Genomic DNA, 14,598 nt, shown 5'->3' with positions numbered 1-14,598 from the left:
GGTGCATTATTTTTGAAAGTTTGGGATTTTAAATTTCAAAACAACCTTAACCACTTGGACCTGCCTTTGAACGATTTTGACCGAGTTTTGGGCGTCTGTTGAACGAAAATTCAAATATTTTTCATTTTCTATTCATTTATTTATTCAAATTAAAAGGGGTTAGTTTCACTCATTGAACTCTATAAATAGGACCTAGTACTCAGCCATTTCCTTCATTCTTTAAGTATTATTCAAAGCCTTCAAGTTGCTAAGGATACTCTAGAGAGAAACACTTGGGTTTTGGGTGAAAATAATTTTCAATCTAAGCTTTCCTAAACACATGGGATGTGAGATATTAAGTTATTTCGGTGTCGAGGTATAGATCAAGTCATAAGATCATTCAATGTATTCTTATCCATAAGTTCAATTCTTCATGGTTCTTTAGTTTTCTTTTATTTTCTTTCAGATCTTAACTCTTGTTTATGATTCTTGATTAGGTGTTTAAGTTTCTTGAAACTTAAGGTTCTTTTCGGTAAGTTTCTACTCACATTGATTAGTTTTCTTTTCATCTCTTTTTCTTTAGAAACTCACCATTCTTACTATTGGTTTTAGGAGTGTTCCAAAATCGCGTTCTTGTTCCCCAATATCCAGGTTTTTTGTAAGGAAAATAGGTTAGATTATATATGTTTATATGTTTATGTTATGATATGTTTTGTGCTATGATATGTATATGTATAAATATGTTTTGTAGTCACTTGGGGCTTATAGTTTCTTAGATAGCAAACCCTAATATTTTTTATGTCACTTGGGGCTTATAGTTGCTTAGATAGCAAACCCCAAGATTTTTATCATTTTCGTGGATTTAGAGTGATGATTTTTCCTACCTCGATTAGTAGACAGCGGACCTAGATGGGTTATCATATACTACCTTGTGATCTAACCTACCTCGATTAGTAGACTGAGGACGTAGATTGTTTTATCACATGCCATGTTAATGAGTTAATGGCCATTAATATTGTAGTCCTATATGGTATACATTCTTATAGTCATATGTTTTTATAGTCATATGTTTATGTTATAGTCGTATGTTTATGATGTATGTTGTTAGTAGATTTTCCTTGATGGGCATTAGGTTCATTCCTTTAGTTTTAGCTTGATGCAGGAAAATGAACATGGAAGGCGGGAAGCATTCGTGGCAGCTTGGCATGTGTGTTGAGGATGAATGGATTGAATGGATTGCGTGAAGATCGAGGATGATGTTGTTTAAAGTCTTTCAAATTATGTTCTTATGTAATTGTGCATTTAGTATTTAAACAATTAAATTTTATGTTTTATGTTTTATAAACAATGGGATCCCATACCATATCACATTTTATTTTATATTTTTACCTTATTTTGTATTTGGTACAATAATTTGGGTTTAAAATAAAGTTATGTTATTTCTTATGTATGTATTCAAATTAGTAGCTATGTCATAGTAGTTTTTAATGGTCCGAAGTCTTAGAAATAGTCGGGTCATTTCAGTTGGTATCAGAGCAACAGTTCGTATGCATGAAGTTCTCCTTGGTAGACACGCACAAGTTCTGAATCTAACCGCCAATGTAAGTGTTTATGTTTATTATGCTTATGTTTATGTTATTAGCTATTGTTTTAGCCCTTATATTTTCAGTTAAGAATAGATGGAGCTTTGACCTATGAGGATATCCGAGCCATTAGGGCATTGAATAGAATTAGGGAGCCAAGGAATACAGTAAGAGTGTTAGAAAGAATCACTCAGAGATTAATCTTATTCCACAAGGAGATAGTCCACCTTCAAACTACTAAGCAAAGTATGATGAGAGCTACAGAGCAATATGTCCTAGTAATTAGGCTTTTTAAAGATTTGCCTTTTGTAATTTCAACATTAGAAGAAATATGGGAGACTCTAGATGATGATGATGATTTGTCGCTAGCCATGATATATTATTTTCTCATACTTAGGTTCACCTCTAAGTTGGAATTTCAATTCACTAATGAGCAAAATCATAGAATCTTTATGAATCTTCCCGAGGTAACTTTGAGGCTCAAGATAATGATGTCTATGAAGAAATAGATGATGACATGTTAGATGAAGGGTCAGATGTAGAAGATCCTGATTTTTAGATTCACCCTAGTTATGTTAGTTTATTTATTTATTATTTTTGTATTTATGATTTCACTTAGTGAAAACCTTTTTTCAAATGAATATTATTGTTATTTTTGAATGACATGTATGAGTTTGATTTTTTTTTTTTTTTACAATCATAATAAATAATAAATTTAATAAATAATGACCAAGTTCGGTGAGGGTGGATACAAATCAATGGACCGGGTTCTATATTGAGAGTTTAGGGGGCCATAGTAGTGGGAACGATTTTACTGATCCCAGCCCTCCCTCAATATGGTTACTTTGGAACAGTGACGAGTTTCGAGCCTGAGAATCTAGTCATATAGGATGATTAGAAACAGACTTAGAAATAATAAAGATGGCTAATTTTCTAAGTATAGAATCACACCCTAATTATAAAGAAGGCTCACATAATTTTTCATAAGAAATCATAACAAATAGGTCCGAGTTATGTTTGCTTAGATTAAGTTTTTCCTTAGAGCCTATTAGGGTAAGTTCTAACACGCTTTTTCTCGATTGTTAAAACTTTACTAAAGATGTGCTCAGAAGGTCTGTACGATCAGCTGGCAATGCCTCCAGCACCGCCATTGAGACTAACGAAGCCCCTTCAGTTCACAGAAGGGGAACGCGTGCTACCAATAGTGCTGCTAATAGAAGTGCACCGCCTCCAGTTGACAACACCACTGAAATTGTGCAACTACGGCAACAAGTGGAAGAATTGGTGTAGCTACAATGACAACAGGCTCAGCCGCAGCCTCAGCCACAACCGCATCCTCAGCAAATGTCTCAAGCACCCCAACAAGTAGGTCCTTATGGGGGATGGCCAATGGCGAACTATGCGCCTTACCCAGCTTAGTACATAGAGCCAATCTACGAGCGGTTTCGTAAGCAACACACTCTAAACTTTGAAGGGACAACGGACCCCTTCGAGGTGAAATAATGGCTTAGGAATGTAGAGCCGATTCTAGCACACATGAATCTCGGCAACTCGGACCACATATTCCGCCTTTCATCTCTTCCAAAGAAGGATGCTAGAATATGGTGGGATTTAGTACAACAGACTCACGACGTCGCCACTATGACATGGGCTAGATTTGTGGAGCTCTTTCACAAGAAATTCTACAACTCGTCAGTCATCGCTACGAGAGCCAAAAGAGAAGGCATCCTGACAATAAGCAATCCGACAATGACAAAAGAGCACTGACAAACAATGGAAGTAGTAGGTCAGGTTATGTAGAATACCCGCAGTGCTTTAAGTGCCAAAAGATACATCCTGGGGAGTGTCGTGCAAATACCAAGGGATGTTACAATTGTGGTCAGGAAGGTCATCGAAAGAGGGAATGTCGACAGCTCAAGAAAGAAGAGAAAAGGGACAACAAGATGGTACTAGCCAGAGTCTTTGCCTTGACCCAGGGAGAAGTTGAAGCTAGTAACAAAGTGGTCATAGGTCAGATTCCTATCCTCGATAATATATGTTCAGTATTATTTGATTTGGGAGCAACACACTCGTATATCTTGTTAGGAATGATAGAGAAATTAGACAAACCTTATAAAAGATTTAGAACTAGGTTTGTGACAGAATTACCTTCAGGCGAAGTAGTCCTATCATCACGAACAGTACCGATCAAAATCGAGGACGTAGAACTAGAAGGAGACTTGATAGAGCTAGAGATTAAAGACTTCGACATAATACTGGGCATGGATTGGCTAGCAAGGCATGGCGCAAACATCGACTATAGATGCAAGAAAGTGAAGTTCAAAACTCCTGACGGCCATAAACTATGTTTTATGGGAAAGGTTTCAGGACTACGAACATTGCTTATTTCATCTCTCAAAGCCCAAAAGATGATTAAGAAAGGATTTCACATATTCTTAGCAAGCGTCGCGGATGTGGCAAAGGAACATCACTAAAGGTTGGAGACATCCGCATCATCAAAGGATTCCCAGAAGTATTTCCTGACGACTTACAAGGGTTGCCGCCGACTCGGGAAATTAATTTCACAATCGAACTAGTACCGGGAACCGAGCCTATCTCAAAGGCACCATAGCGGATGGAACCTACCAAACTCAGGGAGTTTAAGATGAAGCTACAAGAACTCTTAGGCTGGGGTTTCATTAGACCAATCCATTCGCCATTGGGAGCCCCGGTTCTATTTGTGAAGAAAAAGGACGGAAGCATTCAGATGTGTATAGATTACCGCGAGCTGAATAAGGTGACAATAAGAATAAGTACCCGCTACCCCGAATCAATGACTTGTTTGATTAACTCCGAAGAACGACCGTGTTTTCTAAGATTGATCTACGGTCCGGGTATCACCAGCTCAAGGTACGGGAAGAGGATATTCCTAAGACAGCTTTTAGAACTCGTTATGGACATTATGAGCTTCTAGTTATGTTTTTTGGTCTTACCAACTCTTCAGTTATATTTATAGATTTAATGAATCGAGTCTTCAAGGATTACTTGGAAAAATTCTTCGTAGTATTCATCGACGATATTTTGGTGTATTCCAAGGACGAAGTCGAGCACAAGGAACATTTAAGAATGACCATGTTGCGATTAAAGGAGCATCTGCTTTACGCCAAGTTCAAGAAGTGTGAATTTTGGCTTTCGCAAGTAGCGTTCCTCGGCCACATAGTATCCAAGGACGGAGTTGCTATAGACCCAGTTAAAACAGAGGCTGTGAAGGATTGGCCAAGACCTAAGAATGCGTCAGAAGTTAGAAGTTTTCTGGGGCTAGCAGGCTATTATCAGAGATTTGTAGAAGGCATTTCAAAGGTAGCCACTCTGCTTACCAACCTGACCCGGAAACACCAGAAGTTTAACTGGATGGATAGATGTGAAGAGAGCTTCCAATTGCTCAAGGATAAGTTATGCTCAACACCAGTACTTTGTGTATCGACACCCAACAACAAGTTTGTAGTATATTGTGACGCGTCGAAGCAAGGTTTGGGTTGTGTGCTGATGCAGAATGACAAAGAGATAGCCTACGCCTCAAGGCAGCTAAAGGAATACGAGCAACGCTATCCAATGCATGATATGGAGTTTGCAGTGGTGGTCTTCGCATTGAAAATCTGGCGCCACTATCTTTATGGAGAATGGTGTAAGATTTATACGGACCATAAGAGCTTAATGTATTTCTTCAAGCAGAAGTAGCTCAACATGAGGCAGTGCAGGTGGTTAGAACTAGTAAAGGATTAAGATTGAGAAATCCTATACCACCAGGGGAAAGCAAACGTAGTTGCTGATGCACTAAGCAGAAAGAGTTATGGGAATCTAGCAGCAATATCCGGAATAGAAAGGTCGTTTCAGCAAGAGCTGATCAATGCCAGAATAGAAGTAGTCATTGGTAAATTGGCTAACTTGTCCATCCAGTCAAGTCTGTTAGAAGATATACAGATTGGGCAAGGGCATGATGACACATTAGTAAATCTCATAGCTGCAGTCAAAGAAGGCAAGACCACAGATTTCTCTATATCAGTACAGGGGTTCTTGAGATATAAGGACCGAGTATGAGTGTCGAATGACTATGGAATTAAGAGGAACATTTTAGAAGAGGCACACAATACTCCATAGTTAGTTCCCCTAGGGTCGACCAAGATGACTCATGACCTTAAGGCATTGTATTGGTGGCCAGGAATGAAGAAAGACGTAGCAGAATATGTGTTTAAATGCTTAGTATGTCAGCAAGTGAAAGCAGAACTTCAGCGGCCTGTAAGCTTATTGCAACTGCTTATTATCCTAGAATGGAAGTGGGAAGACATAACCATGGACTTCGTGTCAGGTGTACCATGAACAAATAAGCAGCACAACTCGGCTTGGGTAGTAGTAGATAGACTAACCAAGTCAGCTCACTTCCTACCTGTCAATACTACGTACATAGTAGATGAGTACGCAGACATTTATGTTCAGGTTATAGTACGACTGCATGGAATCCCTAAGACCATAGTATCCAATAGAGAATCTGTGTTTACATCGAGATTTTGGGGAAGCTCGCAGCAAGCTATGGGTACCAAGTCAAGTCTTAGTACGACATTTCATCCTCAAACTGACAGTCAGTCTGAGTGTACCATACAAATTTTAGAAGATATGTTGCGCGCTTGTGTACTTGACTTCGGAGGATCATGGAGTAAGTATTTGCCACTAATAGAGTTCTCCTACAACAATAGCTACCAGTCAACGAACGGGCACCCTATGAGTTACTTTATGGAAAGAGGTGTCGATCGTTGTTACATTGGGACGAGGTAGGAGAAAGGCAACTTCTTGGACACGAAGCTGTTAGAGAGGCTCAAAATGTAGTAGCGCTGATTAGAAAGCATATGCTCGCTACTCAGAGCCGACATAAAAGTTATGCGGATGCCAAGCGGCATGATGTGGAATTCAAAGTCGGAGATCAAGTCTTTTTAAAGATATCTCCTTTGAAAGGTGTGAAGCAATTTGGGAAGAAAGGAAAACTTAGTCTCCGATATATAGGTCTTTTTGAGATATTGGACAAGGTGGGAACAATATCATATAGATTATCCCTACCGCCAACTCTAACCAATAGCCACAATTTATTTGACATCTCGATGCTGCGTAGATATGTGTCAGACCCATCTCACGTCCTCAAGTACGATACGATAGCACTCCAGAAAGACTTGAGTTCTGAGGAACGGACGGTTAGCATCCTATATAGAGGGATGAAGGATTTACGGTCTAAGAGTATTCCGATAGTCAAAGTCCTATAGAGTAATAGTTCTAAACGAGAGGCAATGTGGGAGTTGGAGGAAGACATGTTAGCATGGTATCCGGAATTGTTTGGTAAGTAAATTTCGGGGACGAAATTCTTTTTAGTAGGAGAGAATTGTAGTGTCCCAAAATTTTACTTAGCTAGATAGTAACAGTAGTTAGTAGTAATTTGTAGTATGTTAGTTTCCGTGGATTTTGGTTCAAGCCGAGACTTCGATGGAAACTCATAGCAACAGTTATGGATTTTATAAGTTTAACTTATAGTTTAGAAATATTAATTATAACATAAGATTTGATTAATATTGCTAGTCCTAGAAATATTAATTATTATAACCTAAGGTTTAGATAGAATAATTAAGAATGTGACACTTGTCATAATCATGTTTATTAAGGATTTAAGTATTTTTGATGAATAGTTTAAATAAAAGAAAGATCTAGAAGCTCTAGAACCTTCCAGCAGCTGTTAGGATCATATTTTGACTCAGTCAAAGCTGTTTAATCAATTTAAAATATGCTGGAAAAGTGCAAATACGTGTTTGATATATCAACTTATGCCGATATATCGCAGCTATAAGGGCCGATATACCGCCTACAGGAGATACAGAAAACACGTTGACTTCGCAGGAATGAACGAACGAGGCTCGGGAAAATGGTCTAGGCGATATATCGCCCACAATAGGTGATATATCGCCCTTGGTGCATTATTTTTGGAAGTTTGGGATTTTAAATTTAAAAATAGCGTTAACCACTTGGACATGCCTTTGAACGATTTTGACCGATTTCTGGGCATTTGTTGAACGAAAATTCAAATCTTTTTCATTTTATATTAATTTATTTGTTCAAATTAAAAGGGGTTAGTTTCACTCCTTGAACTCTATAAATAGGACCTAGTACTTAGTCATTTTCTTCATTCTTCAAGTATTCTTCAGAGCATTCAAGTTGCTAAGGTCACTATAGAGAGAAACACTCGGGTTTTGGGTTAAAAAATTTCCAATCTAAACTTTTCTAAACACTTCGGAAGTGAGATATTGAGTTATTTCGGTATCGAGGTATAGATTAAGTCATAAGATCATTCAAGGTATTCTTATCCTTAAGTTCAATTCTTCATGGTTGTTTAGTTTTATTTTATTTTATTGTAGATCCTAACTCTTCTTTATGATTCTTGATTTGGTGTTTAAGTTTCTTGAAACTTTATGTTCTTTTCAGTAAGTTTCTACTCGGATGGTTTAATTTTCTTTTCATCTATTTTTCTTTAGAAACTCACCATTATTACTGTTGGTTTTAGGAGTGTTCCAAAATCTCATTCTTATTCTCAAATATCCCGATTTTTGGTAAGGAAAATAGGTTAGATTACATATGTTTATATGTTTATGTTATGGTATGTTTTGTGCTATGATATGTATATGTATAAATATGTTTTGTAGTCACTTGGGGCTTATAATTTCTTAGATAGCAAGCCCTAATATATTTATGTCGCTTGGGGCTTATAGTTTCTTAGATAGCAAACTCCAAGAATTTTATCATTTTCGTGGATTTAGAGTTATGATTTACCCTACCTCGATTAGTAGATAGATGACCTAGATGGGTTATCATATACTACCTTGATATCTAACCTACCTCGATTAGTAGACTGAGGACCTAGATGGTTTTATCACATGCCACGTTAATGAGTTAATGGCCATTAATATTGTAGTCCTATATGGTATACGTTTTTATCGTCATATGTTTTTATATTATATGATTATGTTATAGCCTTATGTTTATTATGTATGTTGTTAGTAGATTTTCCTTGCTGGGCATTAGGCTCATTTCTTTATCTTTAGCTTGATGTAGGAAATGGAACATGGAAGGCGAGAAGGATTCATGGCAGCTTGGCATATGTGTTGAGGATGAATGGATTGAATGGAATGCGTGAAGATCGAGGATGATGTTGTTTAAATCTTTTAAATTATGTTCTTATGCATTTCCGCATTTAGTATTTAAACAATTAGAGTTTATGTTTATGTTTTATAAGAAATGGGATCCCATACCATATCACATTTTATTTTATATTTTTACCTTATTTTGTATTTGGTACAATATTTTGGGTTTTAATAAAGTTATGTTATTTCTTATGTATGTATTCAAATTAGTAGCTATGTCATAGTAGTTTTTAATGGTCCGAAGTCTTAGAAATAGTCGGGTCATTTCAGTTGGTATCAGAGCAACAGTTCATAGGCATGAAGTTCTCCTTGGTAGACACGCACAACCTCGATTACTTTGAGAACATTAAATGTAATTTTATTTTATTTAAACTCTTTTGGGATTTCTTGTAAACATTTAAAGTTTTAATGGAAAATCTTATACCTTTTGACCAAAAAATTTAGTACCTAAACCTTTATTTTACTTTTAATTGTACTTTTGGACCTAAATGACTCTCCTAACGAGTTAAGCACAATTTTAAACACACAGTGTAATGGTCCGAGATTAGTAGGGCATTACATAATGTTAGATCGCTTGGCGGGCCATGATTTCTTTTGCTTCTTTGGTGGTTATTCAGAATATAATCAAATTGTTATTGCTCCAGAGGACCAAGAGAAGACCACCTTTACTTGTCCATATGGTACGTTCGCCTTTCATTGGATGCCATTTGGTTTGTGTAAAGCATTGATCACTTTTAAAAAGTGTATAATGGCCATTTTTGTTGACCTAGCGGAGAATACAATGGAGATATTTATGAATGATTTCTCAGTTTCTGGATCATCTTTTGACTCTTGTTTGTGCAACCTTGGAATAGTTCTTACAACATGCATGGAGACTAATCTTGTTCTTTATTGGGAGAAGTGCCAATTCATGGTTAAGGAGAGGATTGTACATGGGAACCAAATTTCTTCTTTGGGTGGATGAGCCTTTTCTTGTTGGTGCAGTCTTTTGCCAGTAGGGGATTAAGAAATCCAATTAGAGAGATTAAGCTTGCTAATAAACCGTAAATATAAACTCACAAAGTTTTAATGTGGTTTAGTAGTTAAAATCCACCTAGTCAACGACTCACTCTTATTTATGTTTAGGAACTCTTGAAGAAGTTTTTTATGACAATTTCAGTAGAGTTTTGGCGTACAAGATATCGGTCCCCTTTACTGTCAGTTCCCCTTATATTTATAGGGAATTGTGGTGGAAAATATTGGATAACCGTACAATAAATGGTAACTTGCAGAATTGGGTAACTCCCCAAATAAATGGATACATAAAGACCCTAATTAAGTCTATTGTCGTTATATTTATCTTTAAATTTATAGCGATTAGACGCATTTATTGTGCATATTAGGCATCCGAGTCTGTTGGTATTCTTCCATATGCGCAACCTTGAACCACCACGAGCTAGATGCAACTCTCAAACTGGATGTGATTGGAGCAGGATGACTTAACTCAAATGGTGCTTGAGCTTGATGAGAGTGATTTGGACATTGGACACCTCTATATCTGTCATTGGCATTTTAGACGATCTAGAAGATCTTGGGTTGTCCCGGACTCAGTGAAACAACCTCGAGCTGTTTAACCTTGAGTTAATGAGATATCTCCAAGTCTTGTAACAATTATTTATTACATGCCAGCTATACCCCGATCAAGATAATTTAGCTCGTATTTTTAGGGTACAACATTTCTCTTTGATGAGTCATGCCTTAAAGCTTTCAACATCCTTAAAGAGAAACTTATAGAGATTCCCCTTCTTATAATTCCTGATTGGAATGAGCCAATTGAGATCATGTTCGATGCTAGTGACTATGCCTTTGGAGCAGTTCTTGGGTAGTGAAGAGACAAGATCTTCAGAGTTATTTATTATTCAAGTCGTACTTTGAATGATGCTCAAGAGAATTATACAACTATCGAGAAGGAGATAAAAGCGATGCTATATTCTTGTGACATGTTTCTCCCTTACATAATTGGATCTAAGGTGATCATTTACACGCATCATGCACTGATGAGGTACTTGTTTGAGAAAAAGGATGCTAAACCTCGCTTGATTAGATGGGTTTTATTGCTCTAAGTTTTTTATTTGGAGATTCGAGATAAGCGAAAAAGTGAGAATGTAGTAGTTGATCATCTATCTCGTCTTGTGGGGGTAAGTAATAAAAATGAAGGTTCATCATTTTGGAAACCTTTCCAGATGAGCAATAATTTGCGGTGGCAACTAAAATCCCTTGGCATGTAAATTTTGTCAATTATTTAGCATGCAAGGTGTTGGCAGTGAGAACTCATCAACAAACTTAGATAAAAATACTCAAAGTATAGGGAACAATCAGTGAACATAGAAGAATATGAAAAGAACTTAGAGCATAAAATGAAGTTGCAAAGAAAAAGTGTTTGTCTTGCTTAATTGCATTTAGGTACACTGAGATTTTTAACCTCTCCTAAATGATTAGGAAAGTCCCTATTTATAGGGGAGCTCTAATGACTCCCAGTACAAAAACAGTCCCAAGGAGACAAAGAGGTGGTAGTACTATGTGGCACCTCAGAGGATCATTGAGCAGACGTTAGTGGTGTCTAGTTCGTACTCCGTGCTATTCAAGCATTTTTTGTTCCTCCTTTTCCTCTATATCTAGATAAGCTCTTGAGAGCTTGAGTGCAAGGCATTTATAGATCGAGGTTTAGGAGGTACTTTGCCTCCAGGCTAAAGGGACTCTTTGAGCTTGTTTCCTATCAAGCTCAGTGATGGTCTTAAGTTAGTATTTCAAGGTTGTTGCGGCCTTCTGAACCATATCCTTAGCTTTTAGGGAGTCTTGTAAATGTTTCATGGTCCTGGGAGGGGTTGAACCTGTGTTTGGGCTTCAAGTGGTCCCTGAGCTTTCCCCTCAACTCACCCTTCAGCTAAGCACACCCCCAGGTCTCCCCCTAGGTGAGCTCGCCTCTTGAGCTCACCCTTGGGGTCCTAGGGGGTGAGCTTGGTCCTCGTATTCGCTCTATCTCTTCAAAGAATGACTTGGGCATTAGCATCTTGTTTTGCTTCTCTAGTCATTGCTCCATGCTCACATTAGATGCTTAGTAAACAATAAACTCCGTGGATGCTTGAGCTCGCCCCCCAAGGATGTGTGATTTTTTTCCCTGAGGCTTTTCCTATTTATTGGGACTCCTCTTAGGTGCTTGTTCTACACTTGGTGTTTCTTACCATTTTTCCTCATCCACACCTCACATTTCCCTTCAGTGACATGATGGCCACCAATGTGAGACCACGAGGCCTAGGTGTGCAAGGCAAAGGACTTTCTTGTGAGGAGAGGCTTCGTGACCCTTTGGTTGCACTCAGACCTTTGCCTTGGTGAATTTTTCTACATGAAAAAAGGAAGGATAAAACACATAAAAAAAATAGGTGTTTTATCCTTCATTTTTCTTTGTTGATGCATTTCTCTTTCATCACGAGTGTCTCCTTGAAAGTAGATGTGTATGCTCCATGTGTTCGATACCAATTTCTTGGCCGCATCTTTGGCATGGAATATCCATGGTGCTCCGAGCATGGGGAATTTCTATTTGAATGTTGGGTCCTTCCACCATTGACCAAGAAGGTTGTTTCCTTCATTCTCTATTTCTCCCCTGCGCACATGGTGAAACTTACGTTAGAATTTGCTTGCGCTATGCAGTTGAGTACTTCTACCATTTTTGCACCGTTTATTTTAACTTCTGGTTTTTAGGCATGGACCATTTATCTCTCTCTCATAGGCTCAAGTTATGATCTCTTCGGCGACTCGGGCGTCTAATTCTTGTGGGTTTGGTTCCCCATGTATCAACATTGCCAAGGATTCCCTTGGTTTGATTGTTGTCCTAAAGGAGGTGTTGTAACATTTTGTCTTCTCTTTGCTCTCTGTTCAAGCTTGCCACACCTCCTAGTGTGGGGAGCTTAATGGGACATGTGATAAATGGAGGTCATTGCTTTTAATTCTCTCAAGGAAGGTCTCCCTAATATCACGTTGAATGCTGGAGCACAATTGACTACAACGAAATTTGACATAACAATGGTTATCCTGAGCTACTCCCCCATGGTGAGGGCTAACTCGATCATTCCCAAATGCGGTATCAAGTGCCCAGCTAATCCATATAGAGAGGTGTTGCATGGTTTCAGATTTTTGATGCCTACACCCATCTTCTCTAAGGCTGGCGATATAAGATATCCATCGAACTATCATTGTCCACTAGAACTCGGTGTACTTTCATGTTGGCTAGCTAGACAGTCGGCACCAGATGATTTTCGTGAGGGAAGTGCATGCCTTGGCAGTTTTCCTCTGTAAAATTTATCGAATCATTTTCCAATTTAAAGCTTTTTGGGGGACATTGTTCTAAGCTCATTGAGCAAGGAGTTGGGCTTCGCCTGGCCTCTCGATCGTATCGATCTCATCCTTTTCTCGGATATCCTCCGTATCCAGGACCGCTGAATACTGTTTTAACTCCCCCTGTACCTCCAAGGCCATTTCTTGAGCTCGTGGCAAGTCTGGCCTATCCTCTGGTCTCGGGTTCTCCCTTCTAACATACCTGCCCAGGTGGCCCTACGTATGAGCTCCTCAATTTCAACTTTTAAATGGGTACACTTTATCGTGTTGTGTCCTATATCCTTGTGGTATTGGAAATATCTACTAGGATCCCTTTTGGATTGGTCCTGCCTCATTGGTGGAGGTCTCTTAAATGGGACATGATTTTTGTTTGTGAGGAAGATGTGCTCCCTGGTATCTGTCAGGTTCATATAGAAGGTATATGGCGCATTCTAGGGTTTACCTACGCGTTTAGGCCTCTTGTGTTGATTGTCTTTTTTCCCTTTGTATGCCTTTTTTCCTTTTGGTATCGTTCAGGTTGTCACGAGCCGAGTGCTTTGGCGAAGGTTCGTTTCCTCCTGCTCTGAGATTCTCATGCCCATCTTCAACTCAGATATACTTTTGTGCTCTCTCTCGAAGTTGTCCAAGTCTACGACCGCTCTCTTGAGCATCTTATCCCATAATTTTCTCCTGGGTAATACTCCAACTGTGATGGCCATCTTGAGCTCTATTTTAGATCAACTTCCCACCTTAGCTTCTTCCATATTGAATCTATGGATATAGCTCTTCAAGCTATCACTCTCGCCTTGCTTTATGTTTCTTGGCATAGCATAATCATGAATTGTGTGATGTTGTTTCCATGACCTGATGGTTACCGACCTTAACCTCTTGAACCAGTTATACGCAACTCCTTTTAGCATAACAGCAAAACAATTGCATCTTTCTCTACTGTTGACCCCCCTTAACTTCATAATATTGTTGAAGGCATCTAAGTGATACTTAGGGTCAATGGTGCCCTCGTATGGGGTCATGTGAGGCTCCTTGAAGTTGGTAGGGAGTCGCTCAACCTAAATTTTCCTTGTGAAAGGTGATTCGTAGTCGAACTGAACATCACCTTTGTGACCCCCCAGAAGAATTGACTATCTAGCATTGAAGTCTTTGCATTTCAGTGTCTTGTTCCATTTTCCTTTTGTTCAAGGAATCTCATAGGTCCATAGGGGGAATCCTTGCTTTGGCTGTGTCCCTCGGAGGAGCTGCAGGGGTGTGGTTCTCATCTTAGACCCTCTTTGGTTAAGTTTTTCCCTTAAGTCGGGCGGAGCTCCGTTGGAGTGGTGGCATGTGTTTCAGAGCCCGCTATAGGATGAACGACTGGGGATGATACTTCTTCCTCTTCGTTGTTGTCTCTAGGCAACTCTAGCGCACCTTCATTCGTTGGCGGAGGAGAGCCTTTCATGGACGCCCTTAACTGGGTTTGT

This window comes from Humulus lupulus, chromosome 5 (assembly GCF_963169125.1).
Source record: "Humulus lupulus chromosome 5, drHumLupu1.1, whole genome shotgun sequence".
Classification (NCBI taxonomy): Eukaryota; Viridiplantae; Streptophyta; class Magnoliopsida; order Rosales; family Cannabaceae; genus Humulus; species Humulus lupulus.
The sequence above is the reverse complement of the archived record's forward strand: the minus strand, read 5'-3'. Positions refer to the sequence as shown.